The following is a 20,613-nucleotide window of genomic DNA, read 5'->3' on the forward strand; positions in this document are numbered from 1 at the left end:
TAAGAAGGGACACAACATTAGCAACTTTTGTAACTAATCTGAGCCAGAATATCATAAACCCTGGAGGAACACCTGGTACAAAGCCTCCAGTGTTAAAGCCTGTATGCTGCTAAGTACAGCTGACTGCTCTTGTACTCAAGGTTACACAAGGAACAAGAGAACATTTCACTACAACCTCTCCACTCTTGCTAAGCAAGAACAAAGATGCACAGATTCTACACTGGTATCAAGGAGATCACTGATAATAAGGACTCAGCTTTCCATGCTTGTCTACATACACTATTAATAGATGTTACTTTGAAATTGTAATTACTACTTGTGACCACGCTTAACCTTTGCAAAGCATGGATTACCAGACCCAAAGATTAACTTCTGTAAAAGTGGTACCTCAGACTCTCATTCACCTCATGCAAAAGCATCTCATTGCTTGCAGTAACCACTGAAAATCTACCAACAAAAACAAGTATAAGCAAATTTTTCATACTTAATTTCCAAACTTTCTAGTATAGTCAACACACCAAAGAAAGGGCCAATTCCATGAAGGCCATTACTCCACTGAATATTAATTCTTAAAAAAAACCCCCAACAATTAACAAGCAATGTAGGAGGTACATTTTATTACCTAGTAGGAAGAATCATATTTTATCTATTTTGGATTACAAAGAGGCAGAGTACAGACAAAGGATTTGCATTGGAATTGCAGAAACCTGCCACACAGAGCTACTGGTGTGATGCTGGGTTTTTTTGCAGGAATGACCACTACTTTATGGAGCATCTGCTAACTGCTAAGACACCTAAAAAATTAAGTGCAGCACTCTGTATAAAGCCTTCAACACTTCTATTTATCATGTATTTCAAACTGAGTCTAAAGCAGCAAAATACAAATCAGGATGCCAGGGATTATCACTGTTTGTACATTTAAGCCTGTACATTGAGACTTCCTAGCTGTTCTAGACTAACACTGCAGCACCACTAGAACTAGACCCTTGCATATGACAGAATCCAAACGTCCTGAGATTCAAAGAAACATCATTTTTCTTCTGACTTAGAAAAGTTAAAAGCCTCTTATCCCCCAGTAGCACGATACATTTGTAGGCAACCCCAATTCATCCAGCAAACTCCAGTCCAGAGCAACACAGAAATGCTTTCAGAAAGAGGCACCACCAGCATGTTCTAAGTTTCTGTCTCTCCAGTGATGACTATCAGAAAATCTAAGCTGACAAAGCTGCCTTTTTGGAGAGGTCAACCTGAACGCAAGTGAAAACAACAAAACAAAACCCACATACACAACAAAACTCACTTCTTGGGTTCAAGAGAAAAAACAGCAAACAACCCTTGGAGCTAGACATGCTTGTTTACAGCAAGCTATGACAGGGGCCTTCAATAAACATAACTAGTTAAACATTAAAAGCACTGAGAGCAACACAGTAACTGTAGCTGTTCAGTACATAGTAAAGACAATTTCTGAGTGAGTTACAAAGAAAAGTGAAGAGCAAAGAGCATATTGTGTGTTTCAGGAAGTTGGTTTTGATCTGGCGTCCTTGGGGGAGGCACAGTGAAGAAGTTCAAAAGGTATATCTGAGGAACACAGAGAAGACACTGGTGAGCCATCTGGTCATGCTGTCCTACCCAAAGCACTGTGTGTCCATGCACAAGCCAGAGAAGAGTGGCTTGCTCCCCAGATATGAAGTTGTACTTACTCAGTTTAGCCTCCCCAGCTCACCCAAGATCTAAGGCAGACAGGCTGAGCAGGCCCATTTCTGGAACATGGCTGTCTCTGAGACAAGACTGACACAGAAACCTTACATGAAGTTACACTTGTGACAGAACATGCAGCTACTTTTAAAAGAGCACCCTTTTAGAGTGCTTGCTCTGGCATCTCTGCTCAAGAGGAATAAAAACTCAGAAGTTACACCCATTAGAGAAACCAAACCATGTCAGTAATTGCTCATCAGCAGTTGGTTGTGTCAGCTCACACAGCTTCCATCATGTGTGGCTGAACTGGTGCCAAGCTGTACAAGTCAGACATTGCTTGAGGAGCCCTTTTCTTTCCTCTGGAGTTTGTGCCATCTCATACCTGTATTCTGGCATTCAGGTGCTGCAGGAATATTTGAGTTGCCCTTCACAGTCCCATAAATTTAAGGTTAACTTAAAATCTGTCATATAACAGAAATGCCTTCTTTTAAAATGCTCTACAAAAGGTAAGAAAGCTATTCTGAAACAGAGCAGACAGGGTCAGACTCTGCCTTCTCTGGTATCAGATATTGAAGCTGGCCATTTCAGAAATCAGAGGTTGTATAGAATTAGAATCAGGAGATTCTAGAATTCTCTAAATTCCTTTAGAATACCAGGCCAACAGGGATGCAGGAGAGCAACTCCATAAACTATCTTTGGCGCTGTATTTTAAAACAGGTTTGACTTAACACACTGATGAGAAATAATCTGTAAGAAGGATTCAAACACTTACAAGATTACCCTCATAATTACTGAAAGAATAGATAGATTCAGTAATCGCTTCTTTTGAGCTTCAGTGAATAAGTAATCTTCTCTCAACACAGCATAAGTTTCACTTATTTTAAGCATATCAAACCCAGAAGAGATAAAAGCCGCTTTAACACGAGTTCCTGAAATAGACAGCTTCTTGTTAACAAAGCACCTGTTGCTGAAAACTGACAGTAAGCACAAAACACATTATAATTTGTTTTCATAAACAGCACTATGTAGAATTTTAATTAGCTTATAATGCCACAGTTCTACTAAGAGCTCCTGCTCTAATATCGGGGTTCCTATGCGTTAATAAATAAAACTGTCATCATTTCTGGCTAGGGCATCTTGAATTCAGCTTAACTTCCAAGAACACTGTGATTATCATGCATGATGTGTAGCTCCATTTAGAATTATGCACTATATCTAATTTAAGTGTGTAAAATTATACAATACCCTCACTGTGGTTTGATGGGGAACTCAACCTAAAGCCTGACCAAAGAAAGAGGGTATGTAAGGACAAGTTTTCGGCAGAAGAGGTGTAAGTACAGCGTTCCCTGTGGCAAAGCTGCATTCCTCATCTCTTTCAATACACTTAAATTTAGTCAAGGGACTCAAAGGTATTACTTTGTTTTAACCTCAATGCTATTCTGGAAAGAGAGGGGTGTTTGCTGCTTTTTTTATCCCTTAATTATTATTTCAATCACTGGGGAAGCCAGCTTACATGATCCCAAACAAATTACATACTAAAACTTATCACCCTGCACAAAGCATAGGAAAATACTTCACAGGTGATCAGCAGCTGCCATGTTGGACAACTGGTATTTATCCATCACTTTAATACACTGTCAAGTTTCACTGAAGATAGGAATAGACCAACTGGTCACACTCTGAAGTTTTGCATCTTCCCTTAGTTTCCTCTCAGCTTCCTTTCACACTCCCTGAAACAATGAAACGTGTAAACATCCAACTGCAACCTCTAAACATGCATTCAGGATCTATTCATATGCAACTAATGCATATGAATAGATGAAATAATGAAACAGGTAATTTGGGGCTTTAGATACCTCTGTCACAGCTTTGCTGGGACAGGAACTGATCTACCCTGAAGACTTCATTCTTCAAAATCTTGGATTGGCTCTTCTATCTGGTTTATGGTTGTAGGTCTGTGCCAGAGGAGTCAAAGTTAACACTGCACTGCAGGAGGAAGGTGAACCTACCAAGTCAGTAGCAGAACTAAAATTTAAGGCATAGCCTCTCTTAGAGCTTGAGACAAGGAAAAAGGCCCACATCACCGGGAGGTCAGAGCGTGAATTAGTGAGAGTTGCCTTGTGTCAGCTTTAACTATCTAAGTGTCAAGTTAACAGATAAGGGGCTAGGGAATTATCAGAAATTTGCCATGAGACACTCTCCTCTCTGAAGGTTTCCAGAAGTACACCACTTGCTCAGATGGAGAGGTCACTGCTTAAGAAAAGCTTAAAAAAATACTGGAAGCAACTTGATTGAGGACAACTGGCATTTCTTCCCCCACTGCCATCATGGAACAGAAAATAGTTTTTTACACTTCTTCCCTAAGCCCATACAGAACAGACTGCACATATTTCAGTTTCTCAACTGAGGAGAAAGCCAGAGCTGACAGCTCTCGAGTAAGAGTCTGCATTGCAAACACTGTGCTTTAATCACCAGGGCATCGTTTTTGCCTACAAAATACTCCAGTTACAACTCTCGGAACTGCCCTCCTGATAACCAAGTCTGCTATTCATTCTGTTTCCAGACAAGATTCCACTATGTGAGCACACATTTCTAGTACAATGTCTCCCCCACTCACTGCCCAGAACACTTAGATCAGCAAGTTAAGAACACAATCACCTAAAAATAGCATGGCTGGGTGCCACTGTCTCCCCACTTATTACTCTGCTACCTTTGTACAGAGTTTTTTTCTACAATTCTACATGGAAAAATAAAGCCACAAATGGCTTTACAGGAGGGACTTGTAATCAAAAAGGCCAAGCTGTTAAGTAGTGCCCTGGGATTTCCCCTTTTTCCTCAAGCCACATAAACAGAAATTTACATTTTTAGAAACATTTTGAACAATAACTCCTTAAGTAGATCCGATTTCTCTTTTTATCCTCTTGCCATAGAGATTGTATTCTGCCAGAGGACAGATTGACACATGGCAAAGTAACAGCACTTTCTAAAGAAAGAAAAGTTCACAATATAAAGGAAAAGTACACAAACAGAAAAATGCAGGCCAGATCACCAACTATTTCGCTTGGCATATTAAAGCCAGTGTCACTTCAGAATGGATAAAAATGGGGAGAGAAAAAAAATCTGCTCACAGGATATTGAGCTTCAACTGTCAACAACGTGTGGCTTCATATCATGATGTTCATTCCCTTCCATTCACAAGCTATGGGCAACAGGGCTATTATCAGGAAACAATGGAAAAAAGAACAAAGTATTTTCCTTTTTGTTATGGTACTGGGTCAGAAACAGGAGGGTTATCAGCAAGAACAAGGCCCTTTAGGCTGGCCTAAGGATGCAGTCGCAGGCACAGCAGGTTCAGCTACGCCGGCTCCACAACAGCAGCGCCCTCGCTACGGCTTGGAGAACAGCCCAGAGCCCTCACAGTGCCTCCCACAAATCCCTTCTGTCTCACACCCCCTTTGTGAGGGCAACAATCCCCACACAACTGTGGAAGAATATTTGTATTCCTTACATTAAAAAACCCCATTAATTTTAACCATTAACCTGCATTTCAAAAACCAACTGTGCCATTGTAAACCTTGATGGTGCTTCAGGAAACCCAGCAACACTGCACTGCAATTTTACACTGCATATGCCACCCCGTTTAAGTTCACCAGGCTGAGCTTCCAGGCCATACAAAAAAGTTTCAAAAAATTCTTCATTTCAGGCCTTGACAGTGTGAGAAATTAAGGTGTCAGAGCTGCAGCAAGGACAGAGGTATTACTCAGAGAAGACTAATGTTCCAAGCATTCTGATTGTGCAGTGTGGGATCTGAGGTTGAAGACAGAAGGATAAGTAGGTAGCAACTAATCAGGGATTTATTTATATACAGAATGACTGGGTATAAACTTAAGACCATGGGTCACAGTCACATTATGACTTTGCAGAATAACAAGCTAATTCCTGCAGAAAGAGACCAGAGGCAAGAGCCAAAAGTTTCAATGACACCAAGTAAGAGAAAAGCAAATGCAGGAAGGCAACAAAATCAACCAAGTGACCAGAGTGTGAAATGAGATTTTTTTGTTGTTATATTGGAAGAAAAAAATTAAAGCAATTACTGCACTGCTGTGCACAGAAGTTTAAAATCTCTTTTAAAAGCACTCAAAGCACCAAGTTGGACTGGACTTATTAAGAAGGCAATAAACATTCCCAGCTGCCAGACCATTCTACAAATCAAACACTCCTTTATGTCAGCACTAGTCTTAGCCCCTGCATGGTTTGTCACACACAACTGATAATTTGTTTGTTATGTAACTAATAGTAATACACTTACCTTGACCTATTGTTACTAATGCTGCCTTCCTCCTCTCCAAGGATACTTTAAACAAACTCCATGAAAATATGTTGGTACTCAACTCCACTGAGCCATTCTGAAGTCTTTGCCCTAAAAAGCATTTCAGCAAAGTCCTTCCATGTTGTCACAATTTCCTTCTCTTTCTTTGCACGTTAGTAATCAAATATTTTGGTATCATAAAACAATAATTACTTTTCTTGTCACCTTTCACCTGAAGGACAACATTTATTTGATAACTAATTCTAATTAATACCTACAAAATCACTTAAGAACTTGACACCAATATCCAACAGCATGCCATACCAGCATGATATTTGGATAGCATAAACCCAACATGAGAAGTCTGGCAAAATTCACTTAGAAAACTCTCTGGTATTAGCAACTAAAGCTACCTGATAAGCATCTTACCTGATTCTGAAGGAGCTGGCAAAGGACAGCAATCTCCAAACCTTTCAGTTTAACACTCACAACCACTTCTTTTGCCCCCACCTTGATAATGATGCAGATCCCAATTCCCACAGCACAGAAAACCTTCTGGTACATGACAACATTGCATTGCATTAAGGACTTGACTGTACCTGATTTTAGAAAAACATGTTGAATTCAGACAAAATTCATACAAGGGGTAGTAGAGAAACAATTTTGTCCTTCTTTGGAGGCTTAGATCTTTCCTGCCACCCCATCCTTGAAACCAGCATGATCAACAACTCACTGAATGTTTTCTTCTGGCAATCTAACTTAGAGATAGCATTCTGTATAAAATGCATTAATATGTCCAATTTAGGTACAGAATGCTACATTTTTGCCTGAAGAATCAGTGGTTCTCTTGCTGCAAATATATTTTAAACCTTAAGTGGAAAGTACCTGCCTTTCTCATGCAATATTTTGCTTTCATCAGCACAATTATATTCCACAGCACACACATGAAAATCATCCAGACTCCTGCATTGTCCAAACCAATGGTGAAAACTTCAGGCCTTGCTTAAAAAATCCCATGCAATGCAAAAGGTTTCAACAAGCCCAAAACACCTCACCTCCATCTCAGAAATACCTCTCTTAAGCTCCCATTCCAATTTGACTATTCAGTTGATATTTGTCTCCCTAATTCTTCACACAGATAAAGATGCATTAGCATCATGAATTACAGGACACACTGGTGCAGTGATGCCTTAAACCCTGGGCTGGCTGAACTGCTGGGGTGGCTGCCAGGCCTGCCAAGCCAGCCACACTGTTTGTAGTTCAGTTCTCCAGATACAGGATTATTCCGTTTCAGACTGACAAATACCATACCCTGAAGGTTAGAGTGCTGTGACACAAATACATCCTGGCAGGGCAGAACAGCTGAGCAGGGGTGGTCTTCAGCACAGAGGCAGTCTGAGCTCCTGCAAGACTGCTGAGGCATTAAGCTAAAGGAAGAACTGTGGGTTTAATAAAACTGCTGCTTAGAAAGGAGCTATTTTTAGGAAATACTCAAATGAGTGTGTTCATTTGTCTAAGTAATACTCAAAATACTGTCTTAAACTGAGTTAAATCCTAACCTGATCCATCTTCTGTTCCATTTAGATCAACTTATCTCTTAATGCATAATTTAATAGCCAAAAAAGTTACTTCTCAAATTGAAAAACCCCTCAGTTTCTTTCAATAATTGGAGAATGAGTAAAAAACCCCAACATGATTGAGGAGAAACAGTTTTTGCAATGTCAAAGCTTTGTTTTAACTAATCTCTGTTTAGCTCAAAAGCCCTATAAACACACTTGGAAGAAGGGATCTGTTAAAAATATACCACCCCACCCCTTCAATTAACAGCTGAGAAGCTTATGACACATCTGAGAGATCCAACAAGAACAAGGAAGAAAGACTTAATGTTCCTGATACTTGTAAAGGTAAAAAAAAAAAAAAAAAAAAAAAAAAGAAGAAGGTTTAAAAATCCCAAACATGTTTCATGCCTCTGTTGAGTGGAGTTTAAACCAAGAACAGATCCCAACTATTTTTATTCCTTTGTAGGTCATGTGCAATTAAATGCTTATTTTCACAAAACCTTATTACAGTGTAAACATCACTGGGCAGATGATCTGCCCCACCCAGAGCGAGCTGCACAGCACAGGAGGACACACAACTATCTCCTGAGGAGCCCCTGTATCTGCAGGACAGGGCTGGTCCTGGGCACCAATCTGCCCTGCAACAGCAGCCCTGTGCTGATCACACCTCCCCAGCTCAGCCCTTTCCTAGAAACTGCAAGAAAACCAGTTAGAGGCCAACCCTCCCAGCAAAAGCAAGGGCAGGTGTCCCTGTTTGGGCATCACTGACAGGCTCTAGGATGACATTATTCTTGTCCCCCTCCCTTCTGCCTTGGGCACAGGGCAATTAGCAGAAATGATCCCTAAACCACTTGGGAAACAAGGGGAGGAAGAGAAGGGGAAAAGAGCCAGTTGGGCTGGCTCCAGCCACGAGTTCAGAACAATTTGAGCCAGCCTAGCTGCGTGTGCCTGCAGTGCCACAGAAACCACTCTGCTGGGAGTGTGCAGGAGGCCACACGTGTGGCAGAGAGGGCCCAACAGGAGGGGACCCAGAGCCCACACTCCTGGGTTCAGGGTAGACAGCAGCCCCCCATAAGGCTGGGGAAATTTCACAGAGATCAGCCCATGGCAGGCACACAGCCCAAGCAGCACTCAACAGAGCACAGGGTCACCATCCCAGCTGATGCTGGGCCACCCACTCACACTGGGCAGTGCCACCAACAGGCAGGGGGACCCAGAGCCCACACTCCTGATTCAGCCCTCCACAAGGCTGGGGGATATTTCACAGAGATCAGCCCATGGCAGGCACACAGCCCAAGCAGCACTCAACAGAGCGCAGGGTCACCATCCCAGCTGATGCTGGGCCACCCACCTCACACTGGGCAGTGCCACCAACAGGCAGGGGGACTCTAGGGCACAGATGTCCTTTGTCTCAAAGAGGGGAGATAAAATTTCATCCTGTGTTTTGTACACAGCGTTACAGTGGATTTTGAGAATCTCTTATTCACATCAGAGATGTATATTCCATGCTGGCAGCAGAAGCAGACACATAAATCCCACAGCACACAACACATTCACAGTGTTTAAGATGTGCAGATGGAGCATGTGCAGGAGAAGGTTTTATGGACAAGAAATGCTGGAACAACCAATGGTTGTGCAGGGACAACACGGGTCCTGCCAGCAACGGCTTTGAATGCAGGCAAGAAACATTTGCTGTAGCCTGAATACAGAAGTTGTACAGCTGTGCCAGCAAAGTGCTATGTTTATCCTTTAGGGCAGATTTGCTTTCTACAAACAGCCTGCATTAGAACTGTATACATGTGGCAAGAGGGTTGAGCATTTCACTCCTGTGTTGAATATATCAGCAAAACTGGTCCCAGATAATACATCCTCCCTAAGTTGGGGGCCAGAGGGGACTCAGAAACATGGCTGCTCAGTCATCAAGCAACAGGAACCAAGTTCCTCATGTATTCAGCTTTATCTGGTTCTAAATGAAACCAGTTTTTGGCTAAATGTAATATTTAATAGAACAAAAATACTTTAGTTGGCTTGTTTTAGTTTTAGTAATTCTAATATACATACTCTTCAGTTTGGAGAAATTCCAGCTAACTCTAGTATTCTTCTTGCCCTCACCTCACACACCTGATCCAGACACTTAGTCTTAGGCCTAGCATCACATGGAAGTAAAGAAATTAATATCCAGGTATTAAACACTTATGTATCCTTGTCTTAAACCCAGTACAAGAAACCTACCTCAGCTGTCAGCTAAAAGACCATATATAGTCATTGCCCACTCTAAAACAGTATTTTTAAAGTTTAAACACAATTCAGGACATTTAAAAATGGCATAAACAGATAAAGACAGCAGGAGCAAATTAATAATTCAGATATATAAACCACTGGCCCACGGCAAGACACCAATGTGTCAACACACTGATATATATACACAAAAAAAGCAATCTATACCCAGCATTTTGGGAGAAAACAGAATGCCTCAATGTAAAACTGAAAGAATGAGGTATACTTTGAAAATAACACTTGTTTACATTCAGTAAAGGTCTAAGCAATTGCTTTCCACGGTCATTTGAAAGACTGTTGCTCAATTTCTCACATCCATTCTTCTATCACCATGACTAATCACACAAAACCCATCAAACTTCTTAGACTCAACAAGTATTGGGGACATGAGTATTTCTTTCCAATTCCCAGGAGCAGCTGTGTATCAACACAAGTGATTTTATAAAAACAGGAAGTATTCAGGGAAGTGAGAAAATAGATTTCCCAATCTGAAAGCTTTGTTCTGTATGTGGCCTCATCTAATACAGAAAGGGTGACAATTAAAAGAAAGTCTTCATTCCCATTAGAACCCCCCTGTTTCCTGCCTCGCCACTTCCTGCTCTCCTCCCTCTCACCCTATCCCATGCCAATTCAGACTTTTCCTGCTCCTGAAGCCCTTTCAGATGCACAAAGTGGCACTAAAAATACCATATATGATATAACTGGTGCAGAAACTGAAAATAATCTTCCCTCAAATAAAACACCTGCTACCATTAGGCAATACAGGTTTTCAAAGGGATTCAGACCAATTCCAAAGGAAAAAGAAAATCGTCTCCCCCTTTTTCCCCCCACCCTTAGCTGGAAGGGTAATAGCTGCACAACAGAGCAGTAACACTTCATTTTTCCTGCCTGTGTTTGTAATCAGACCCAGACACCCTACAAAACTGATTAAAATTGAAGAAAAAATTGCCATGTTTTACATAGTTTTTACATATCTTTGTTCTAAATGCTAAAGACCTGCGAGACGTTCTTCTCATCAAGAACAAACACACAGACAACAGCACAGCAGCCTTCAGTGATACAACAAAGGACAATTTAAGACAAATGACTTGGAGCAAATGCTATCACTGAATAATCCCACAGCAACTGTCATAATTAGTTACCTCCAATCTCATCAGAATCAGGGAAGTTAGAGTTAAAATCGAGCTCTCTTCCTGTAACATTGTGTAACTCCAAAACAGCAGCATTATCCTCGCTATTTTAGAATTAACATTTCTCCATAAGATAATGTGGAACCGCTCGATTCTTCCACGCCAGAACACCCGGTGCAAGGCGAGAGATGACAAAAGAAACTCGGTCAAGTTTGAGTCTCTCAGCACCTTATTTCCTGTCTAAAGAGCCCTTTTGTTCTGCTTCCCTGCATAAATGTTAATATCCTGCCATCATTAGAGAGCGGAACGACGAAGGAAAGCCCCACGCACATGAACTCCGCTGCCCCGGAGGGCGGAACGACGCCACACGACGCGATTAGAAGGGCAAAATTCCTACCAACACGATCTCCACAATTTTCTGTTCGCTTCACCCCAGATTAACTTCACTTGGAGCTGCACTTCGGCGCAACCTACCGTGGGCACGGGGCCCGCCCTCCCGCTCCTATTGGCCGAGCCGGCGGAGGCCCGCCCCGCCGGCCGGGCCGCGCCCGCTGATTGGCGGGACGGGCTGCCCGTCACGCAAAGAACTTTTCCTCGCTAGCAGGTTAGGCTGGGCGGGCTCGGGCACCCAGGGCGCGCGCTCTTAAAGGGACCGTGCCCCGCTGCCGCCGCGACAAACCCGAGCCGCGGGCGGGCGCACCCCGGGAACGATGCCCGGGACGGACCCCGGTCCCTGTGGGACTCCCACCCCTCCCGGCACCTCGCTCCCGAACGGGACCTCGGGGCTGGGAGAGAGGATAACACCCGAGCGGGCTGGGAACGCTTCTCCCGCGGCAATTACACAACTGCCGCCTGCTCCACTTCTGGGATAAAATTAGCTGCGGGTTTGGAGCCCATCCGCGCTTTAAGGGTGACTGGAGTTACCCCGGGAGGCCGAGCACACGATATAAATTAGTAACCCCGGCTAAAAATACATCGGGTTGCCGCTTCCAAAGACTTCCACCCATTTAAAGCATGAGTCAGCAGGAGCTCCGCAGGAAGTGACTGTCTCCATCCCACAAGGTACCACGGCTTCTGCCAGAAACTTTTTGTGCTTATTCAGGCTTCACTTGGCTGAACAAATTTGCAAAATCCTGGTCACGTTATGACAGCAGCGTTTCTCACGGCACAGCTTCCTCTCGGCACCACACCAAAACCTGACTTTTAATCTAAAAGTGGTTCTTTTTCCTTCGTGCAAACACAACTATCCACTGACAAGATGAGTAAAAACAAAACAAGGCTTAAATATTTCACAAGTGCAGATAGGACACCTGGTTCAAAACGAACCTTGCCCCATCCTAACAAGCAACACAGGGAAGAGGCAGAACACAGTCAGTGTTCCCTCCTGCACCCACAAGCATCATCATAGTTACACAAGACTTATCAGGGTAGCAAGGCTGCCTTACATAAAGTATTTTCACGTGTTTAGTGTAAAATATCTAAAAATACTAAGCCAGAGGAAGATAAAGCACTTGTCAGCATAAGCACATTGGGGTTGTTTTTGTCCTGTGCGAAGGCAGAGAGGAAAAACTTGTTTCTGGTTCTTGTCACCTTTCCCAGTGCTGGAACTGCCTGCCTTCCCTTCACCCACTGCCATTACCACAAAATAGGGAAGTTTTAACTTCCCTAATACAGATTAATGAAGTCCAAGGCAGTCCAGCACACTGCTTTACTGCAAATACTGCACAGCATCAGGAAAATATTTACAGCTAAGTGCTCCCTTGAGCTGTGATACACCAAAGAGAGCATAAAAAACACCTTCAGGAGGGACATTTACTTCTGCTAAAACGATGAAATTGCACATTTTGTGTTACCTATTTCAAAGCAACCTATCATGCCAAAAATCCAAGTGCAACTGAAAAGCAGCAATTGGTTATAAATTGATATGTATGAAACACTACAAGAACAGAATTAACAATATTCACATAACTTACACACAATACCTAAAATATAAACTGAAAGAACCAGACCTTAATCCTTGCACCTGAATCTAGTGCCCTGCTGGTAGCTGATCTGGGGTCCCCTGAGCATAACTCATACGTGCATGACACTTTTTTTTATCAACCCTTATCTAAGCAATCAAAACCAAGAACACAGTTCACACAAACAAAACAAACCAATGAAGTGTCCCTCAAGTATCTCAGAAATCAACCTTGGAAAGCTTCAATTCAGAGCACATTAACTTCAGGCCCATAGAAACAGCAGCACAAGTCACAAATGATAGCAACCAAACTGCCAAGTGCTAGAAGACAGGAGAACCCTATAGTCAACATTGTTGTTGGGGTACTTTAAAAAGAACAGGGGAAAAAAACCCAAATAAAATACACTACTCCAAAAGTCTCCAGCTCTGTTTGCTACCACAGCAGTCTCACCACCTTGTAAAGGCAATGAAAAATAATTTTTATCATCAAACATCCCACACTTGAGCTCATGTTTCTGTCACACAGGCAACTAGCAGCTCTTATCACTGCAGGGGAGATGTTCCATCCCTTTTCCTCCCCACCTCTTCCCCCCACAAGCCCTGCAGTCTGGCCAGCTCCTGAAACCAGCTCTGGTGCTAATCAGCCCCTTCCACCTGCCTTCAGACTCTGAGCTGGCAGAAGCCTCTGATGAGCAAGAGAGTGGCTTACCCAGAGCAGAAGGGGATGGCAAAGCAAACTCAGCACTGGGCTCCCAGATTTTCTTACCTCACCTCATTTAAGACCCAAACACACCCACACCATAACTGTCCTAATAAGAAAACCCCAAGAGTAATTTGCTATCCTCATAAAAGTGAAGATCCCCACATCATCTGTGGAGTATCCAAACTAGATTCATGGCTGACCCTTAGGTCACTGGACTAGAATTCACAGGTAAACATATCTGAATCTAAATATTGGGAATCCATGCATAAAAAAATTGCTATTTGAGTCATTATTCCATGCTGAAGGAAACAGTAAAACTGGATTATAAAGCCTAATTTTCAGCCTCAGTTTCTGCAAGAAGCCATCTATTTTCCCTCTAAACACACACACATTCTGGAAAAATGGAACAAGTACATTTTAAGGTTCAGGCTCAAATTATGCCTTTGCTACTATTAAAATATCTGTAGCAAAGCAGAAAAAAGGAAAACAGCAGATAGCAGCTGCAAGAAGACTAAGCAGGAAACATTTCACAGCAGTGTTAAAAAAAAAAATCAGTTTGCTGCCACCCAACTTTGCACTTGGACAGTAAAAGAGCACCTGACTCTCATTTGACTACGGTAATCATGCAGCAGCTAAAAGGCCATTTGTTCTGTAATCTCACACACACACAAGACAGCAACTTTGGGAGACTCGACAGCTCAAGAGATCAGGAACAGAGCCCTCCATCTGTAAGTCACCAGTTCAAACAGAGACAAGAATAGTAGTGATCAAAAGCCACATGTGATGGCTGTTCAGGGATTAGATGAAGAAACTGTTACTCAATCCAGGCCCCAGCAGATCAGTGTGAACCACAAGAGCTTTCTTCACTATTTTGCACCTGGTTTTCAGTCCTGAATCCATCACATCTCCTGGATTCTGTACATGTTAATAAGTAGCAAAGAAACTGATCTGCTGCATACACACACTGAACTGGCATTGGAGAAAAGGACTTTACCCTCTGGTTGTCAATGTTGTCTGCACTACAGCATGCTGAATTTTTAATTTTTTATTATTATTATAGTTCAGACTTCTAGCTTTTCTTATTACTACAGACAGCTTTCAAAGTAATATTTAACTTCCCATGCCTTTCACACCCTCAGATGCTGTAACCCTATTTATAAACAATAGTTCCCAAACTTGCTGTGTATTTCTGAAAATAGATCAATTTTAAAAGTACATTAGCATAGGAATTTCAGAACTTTGGCATTTGAGAAATGACTGAGACAATATAAATTTTTTTAATCAAATCTAAAAAACCCCATTATTTCATGAGTGCCATGTCTACATAAAGGCAGTGGGAAAAAAATCCCTATGTGAACAGACAAACATTCCTTTTCATATTATGCATTCTTCAATACATCAGTCTGCAAAGTCTGCTCCTTTCCAGCGTGACTTTAGTTTTAGTTTTGAAAGTTTGCAAAAGTACCTAGAATTTCCAAGCTGGATAAGCAAGATGAAAACAAGTTCAGAGTGTATGTTGACTGAAGGTCCCCAGAGCTTGGGTTCATTGTCCTGCTTCAAACACCACCACCAAAAACAATCTTCTACAGAAGCCCAACAATACACAGTTCATAGTTCTTAGCAGCACATTGCTTCCCGAGAATGAAACTGCTGATGAAAAGCCAAGGTCCCAAAACCTAGCAGGAAACTTATCCTTAGCTGGAACTAAGGAGGCCCTCACGTACAAAGAATTCTATTTGCTATTCCAGGACTTTGAAGAGAACAACATACCAGACTGATGAGATTTCAGTAATCTTGAACTTCAGAGATTCCTCTTGCTGCTTTCAATCCCAGACGTACTACTGCACTGCAACAATCAGATCTGGAAACAACAAAGAGGTGCATGTGGTAAACACAGAGAGCTCTGCTGAGCTGTCTGGACAGCAGCACAGACACACCAGACGGACACATCCCACTGGATTGTTTTAGCAGCTATCTCAAAGCTTAGCTGACTTCAGATATTATTAAAGTTCCAGCATGTTACACCCCAACTCTTTCTATATAGGCAAAAAGCCCTTAACAGAAATATTTGTCCCTGCCCTGTGGCCTCCTGGCCTACAAAGCTGGATACCCCTAACAGGTTTTAACTTCTCAGCAGCTGCCATATGGATTTGCTTTGGGGTGCTTGTTCGAGTTTTTGGCAGGGTGTGTGATTTGGTTGCATGTTTTCTCTTTCTTTTTTTTTAATCAGAACACAGAATTTTATCTTGTACAGCTGCACAGCCAAGGTCTCTGGTGACAGAGGGCCACATCACTTGCCTCAGCCAAAGTCCTTGAAAAAGGATCTAGACATTTTAAAAGACACTTCCTTGATATCAGGTAACTCTTGGGTGGAGCAAAAATAAGCATACTACAGTTTCCATTGAATTCAGCATGGTCCAAGTGCATTTATAGGTAATCTATAATAATCTTTGTAGGTCAAATGATGTATCTTGAATACCAGTCACAGCCCATTCAGTATTAAAAAAAAAAAAGCTGCATAGCAATTAACTGCCAAGAAAATGGAGCCAGAAGTTTGTATACTTCCAATTTTCTCAGAAATCAGACTGATTAATATAGCTGTTACAAAACGACACACTTTCACAGAAACAGGGATTACCTTTATCTGTAACCATAGCAACTTTTCAGTAGTTTTTGTGTTAATGTTACTCTCCCTCTGATAACTTGCCACTATCTCTTTCAAGCTATTTGTGTAAGGTTTTGAATGTGCCATCTGAGACCACGCAGTAACAAGAAGTTGAAATGTAAACTTACATTCTTCAATGACACTCCTGTAAGGATACTATGTCATATACAACTCTGCTAATTTTTGCCATAAATTCATGATTAGTCAAGAAGTTAAATAGTAACAGATTAAAATAAATTTAACATGATTCACAGGTTTTTAGGACAAACATTTTAAAAGGTATTCTATGAATATATACAGGAGACAGTTTTCCCACTAGTGAAGAATATCTTCTTCTCTATCTGCAAAGTAATAAACCCAAGGAATTATGCCACTAACATCTCAGTACCATAAGGAACAAAAATCCTCCCATAATGCATTTATTTTGGCCTGAAAAATACAAGGCAGATCAGAAAAGACCCAATCCCCTTTTTCTAAAAGTTTGTTGATAGTAAAGAACAGGTACCTCAGCACTACAAAAACAAATCAGACAAAATTCAAAGAGTAAAGCTGTAAAAGTTACAGGACAGACAGGGAAGAGACAAAGGCATGAATTGACATATTTACTTCCTCAATTGTTGACTTACCATCAGCCACAGTTCAGAAGAGGATTAGCCCTCTGTGCAAAAAATTATTTAAGATGACACAAGACAAACAAAAACGTTTTCTTGTAAGTAGGAGGAAGAAGAGAATAATTTCTTCTTCTTTTTTTTTTTTTTTTTTTCTTTCGCTGAAGTTCACGGGGCAGCTTACCAAGCTGTGCCCTTCTCTATTCAGTGCAGAGTTTGGCACAGTTAAGATGTGAGCACAGAACCTTAGAAGAGTGAAAGAAGCTCGGCACGCTCTTTGCTCCCTGTAACTCTTATGCAATGACACCTATTATAGGACAAGCCTGGACAAACACCCGGGAATGGACTTCAGAACACAACGGTGCGCTTGAAGTCAAGCCATGCAGGGGGTGAAGAAACCACCACGGTTTTGCCGAATGCCTCCACATTACACCAGCACATACGGTGGAAGCTTCTGTATTTCGTTGTTGCTGCTGTTGTTATTAGCAGTAAGGTAACTGCCCTTTTTATTTTCTAAGGTTACCCAATCCTAACATCCTGTGGAAACACGAGTGGATGTTCACACCCTTTATCTATCATTCCAGGCTTTTGGCAAAGCCTAGGAGCCAAGTTGGGTTAAATCTCACGGGCTTCCAGGGCGAACATCAAAACAACAACGCTAACTTTTCATGAAGCAAAACGCCAAAGTACGACAGACTTTGCAAACGTTAACCCTTGGTTCAACTGGAAGAGTGGTACAACACAAAGCGCACGGTGATTCCCTGTGAGCACCTCATCCCCACAGCAGCCAAAGCCGCCGCACCGGGCTCACCCGAGGGGCAGCGGGGCCCGCTCCGGGCTGGGGGAACCGAGGGGCGGCCAGGGCAGCCGGAACCCCGCGGGCCGTGCGGAGGGCGCGGGGCCGGGCCCGGCGGGCGCAGCGCTGGCCGAGGGCCGGCTCTGCCTCTCCCTTCCACCCAAGGACACGAGTACAAACACCTCTGCCCCGGGATGGCTCCTGCGCACGCAGCCGCCGACGGGGGTGGGGAGAGCAGGACGGAACCACCAAAAAAGGCAGAGAAAGAGCCGCGGGCCCCGCGCCCGCCGCCGCCCCGCAGCCCCTCGCCCGCTGCGTGCGGGGGTCGGGGGCACGAAGGGGGAACCCTCCCCACAGCCCCTCCGCCGCTCGCCAGGGCCGGTGGGCGGGCGGCCGCCGTCCCCCCGCCCCGTCGCGGTGCGGAGCCGCCGCCGCAGCCCCGGCCCGGCCGCCCCGGCCCCGCCGCGCTCCCTCACCTGCGCCGGGCCCGCCGTGCCCGCCGGCCCCGCTCGCTCCTCACCAAACTTTTTTTTCCCCTTTCTCCGTGTTTCGTTGCCCTCGGAGTGACGCGGGCGGGCGCTGATTGGCGGAGCCCAGGCAGGGAGGCCGCGGGGAGCGGGAGGCGGCGCCACGGCCCGCGAGTAATTATTACACGGCGACGGCGGCGACGTGAACCACGGAATGCTATTTAAAGGGACAGCGCCCGCCCGCGGCCCCCCCCGCCCGCAGGGGTGACCTGAGGCGAACGCGGCGGCGGGAGGGCGAGCGTGCTGCGGCTGCTGGGGCGGCGGCGGCCGCGCTCCTGCCCCACAAATAAATTCATTTTGCTGTAAAATACCCGTAGATGCGCCCTCTGCCCTTCAGGTCCGTGAAGGGGAAGGTGTCTCCTGGCGGGGCCCAGGGCGATGTGTGGGGTCAGTCCCTCACAGGCCCCTCGCCTTCTGTGCCCTGCGGTGCCCTTGGAGTCTCTTGTTATCTATAATGTCACCTTCTTGTTTGTGTTTTCTTCTCTCCTTGTGGGGCTCTCAGACAATCCACTGCTGCTTCTTTATATGGACACCTCACACCCGATATATATGGATATAGCTACTTTTTTTTTTTTTTTAATATATTTTCCCTGCTTGTCACAGCCCATACCATACCATGCAGGGAGGTTTTAAAGGTGAGATTTAAGGATGCTGAGTGACTTGATGGGAGCAGATGGGGAGTACAGGATTCCAGGGACATGAAACAAGCCAAAAAAAGGAGAATTTTATCTGTGGATAGGGGAGAGGAGCAGGCCAGGGCTGGAGTAGCTGCCAGGAGGTGAGTGGAGCTTGCAGAGAGTTTTGGAGGAGGGAAGGACGAGTGTGCAGTCGCGCAGCCAGAGAAGCTGAGGCTGGGTAAAAGACATTTCCATTTCATAAAATCACAGAATATACTGAGCTGAAATGGGCCCATCAGGATCATTGATTTCCTAGGGATACTCTGAAGAGATTTAAAATTTGGAGTCTTTTTTTTGAGCAGAGGAAAGCATTGCAAGGGGACACAAAGATTTCAGCAAAGATAAAATCAAAGCAGAGGCTTCTCATTGCTAAGAGCTTGCCATCCCCCACATTTAGAGCTGAGTAGGTAGATCCATAAACCTGGAAAAAGCCCTAAAAGGGAAGAAAACACCTTATTTGTTTGTTTGTTTTGAATATCAGAGCTTGGATCAACACTAGAAAATGCTGGTGCAACCAGCATGGAAGTGCTAGCATAGCTTTACAGCTATTTTGGTCGAGATTATTCAGTCTTGGCTGCTTTTGCTGATGCAATAGGTTTTCCAAATGCCAGGTTGCATGAGCAGGAGATGACCTGCATTGCATGTGGGTATCACAGCATTTATCACAACATTATTTGGAGCACTTTCATGGTCTTGGCAGTAATCATAAGGAGCTGCAGGGAGTGATGATTGCATTCCTCCCAGCCTGTCCATGATCATCTCTTTTTAATATGTTTTTTTTAAATCTTGAATTAATTCCCTCTGGTTGTTCTCGGACTGCTTTCTTTGTGTCAAATTTCATCTCATCATTGGAAATATAAATGCAGAATAGTAGGGCACAACTGTTCAGGAAAAGGCCAACTGATTGTTCTGCAGCTGGGAGTGACCGGCACAGCAGCTGGCAGAACAGCAGTGCCAATACAAGGGAAATGCAAACAGTGAACAAGACAGACACCTCCTGCCAGGACTTACTGACCAGCAACACATGGTGCAACAAATGTGAAGCTGTGGCATGAGATGTCAAGGGGGAGCAGCAGAATGTTCAAATGTGATCTTACTCAAGTTGCGGGTGACATTCATCAGTTCTCATGTGCTGAAAAGAGAAAACTCATTGGCAATAATGCTGGAGTAAATGGGGTTTTTGGGGCATTCAGAATCACTGTGTTTGGTACAGTCAAAAGCTGCCATAGCTCAGAAGAGGCAAACAAACTCTAGGAAAATAGGGAACACAAAGTTTCATGCCATTTGCATTTTAAAGAAGCCAGTAGTCAAGCTGTCTCTGAGGAAGAAAATTCCCAAACGAGATGGCCAGGTTTATTCTTGGGGTAGAATAAAGGATGCATTTAAAAATTACAAATACATGTTGTTCCACTGTGAATGAAAAGCATAATACTGAATTGTGTGCAGCTTTCTGATTTGAGGATCTAGGTACTGATAGGCTAAAAAACCTTGCTGAAGTCAAGTAGGATAAGGATTAAAAGGGAAGTGTCTAATCAGAGGAATGGCTAAGGTGTTAACCACCCAGAGAAGGGCATCCTTGGCTTTGAAATCAGCTGAAGAAGTCAAAAGTGATTCTGAGCCAGCAGCTGAAAACAGAAGCCTGTTTTCTGTGGACCACTGTAGAGAAGGAGTTGGAGGCTATTGGTCCACCTTAAGTTGATCACAACA

At 43.6% G+C, this 20,613-nt stretch overlaps 1 protein-coding gene across 4 annotated transcripts in view; it reads right to left on the minus strand.

Moving 5' to 3' along the window:
* ZFAND6 (zinc finger AN1-type containing 6) overlaps positions 1 to 18,351 on the minus strand; it is a 36,547-nt gene extending 18,196 nt beyond the window's left edge. Inside the window, exons 1-2 of one of the 4 annotated variants that reach the window (XM_058811366.1) lie at positions 18,179 to 18,351; positions 15,404 to 15,494 (exon numbers count right to left, since the gene is read on the minus strand). The gene's annotated coding sequence lies outside the window, so the exon portion shown is untranslated. Of the gene's footprint in view, positions 1 to 11,367; positions 11,435 to 15,403; positions 15,495 to 16,924; positions 17,147 to 18,178 lie in introns of those variants that run through there. The other 3 variants (XM_058811363.1, XM_058811364.1, XM_058811365.1) reach the window with 3 other exon arrangements.
* Positions 18,352 to 20,613: the final 2,262 nt, after the last annotated feature.

This window comes from Ammospiza caudacuta, chromosome 10 (assembly GCF_027887145.1).
Source record: "Ammospiza caudacuta isolate bAmmCau1 chromosome 10, bAmmCau1.pri, whole genome shotgun sequence".
In the NCBI taxonomy this organism is placed as follows: domain Eukaryota; kingdom Metazoa; phylum Chordata; class Aves; order Passeriformes; family Passerellidae; genus Ammospiza; species Ammospiza caudacuta.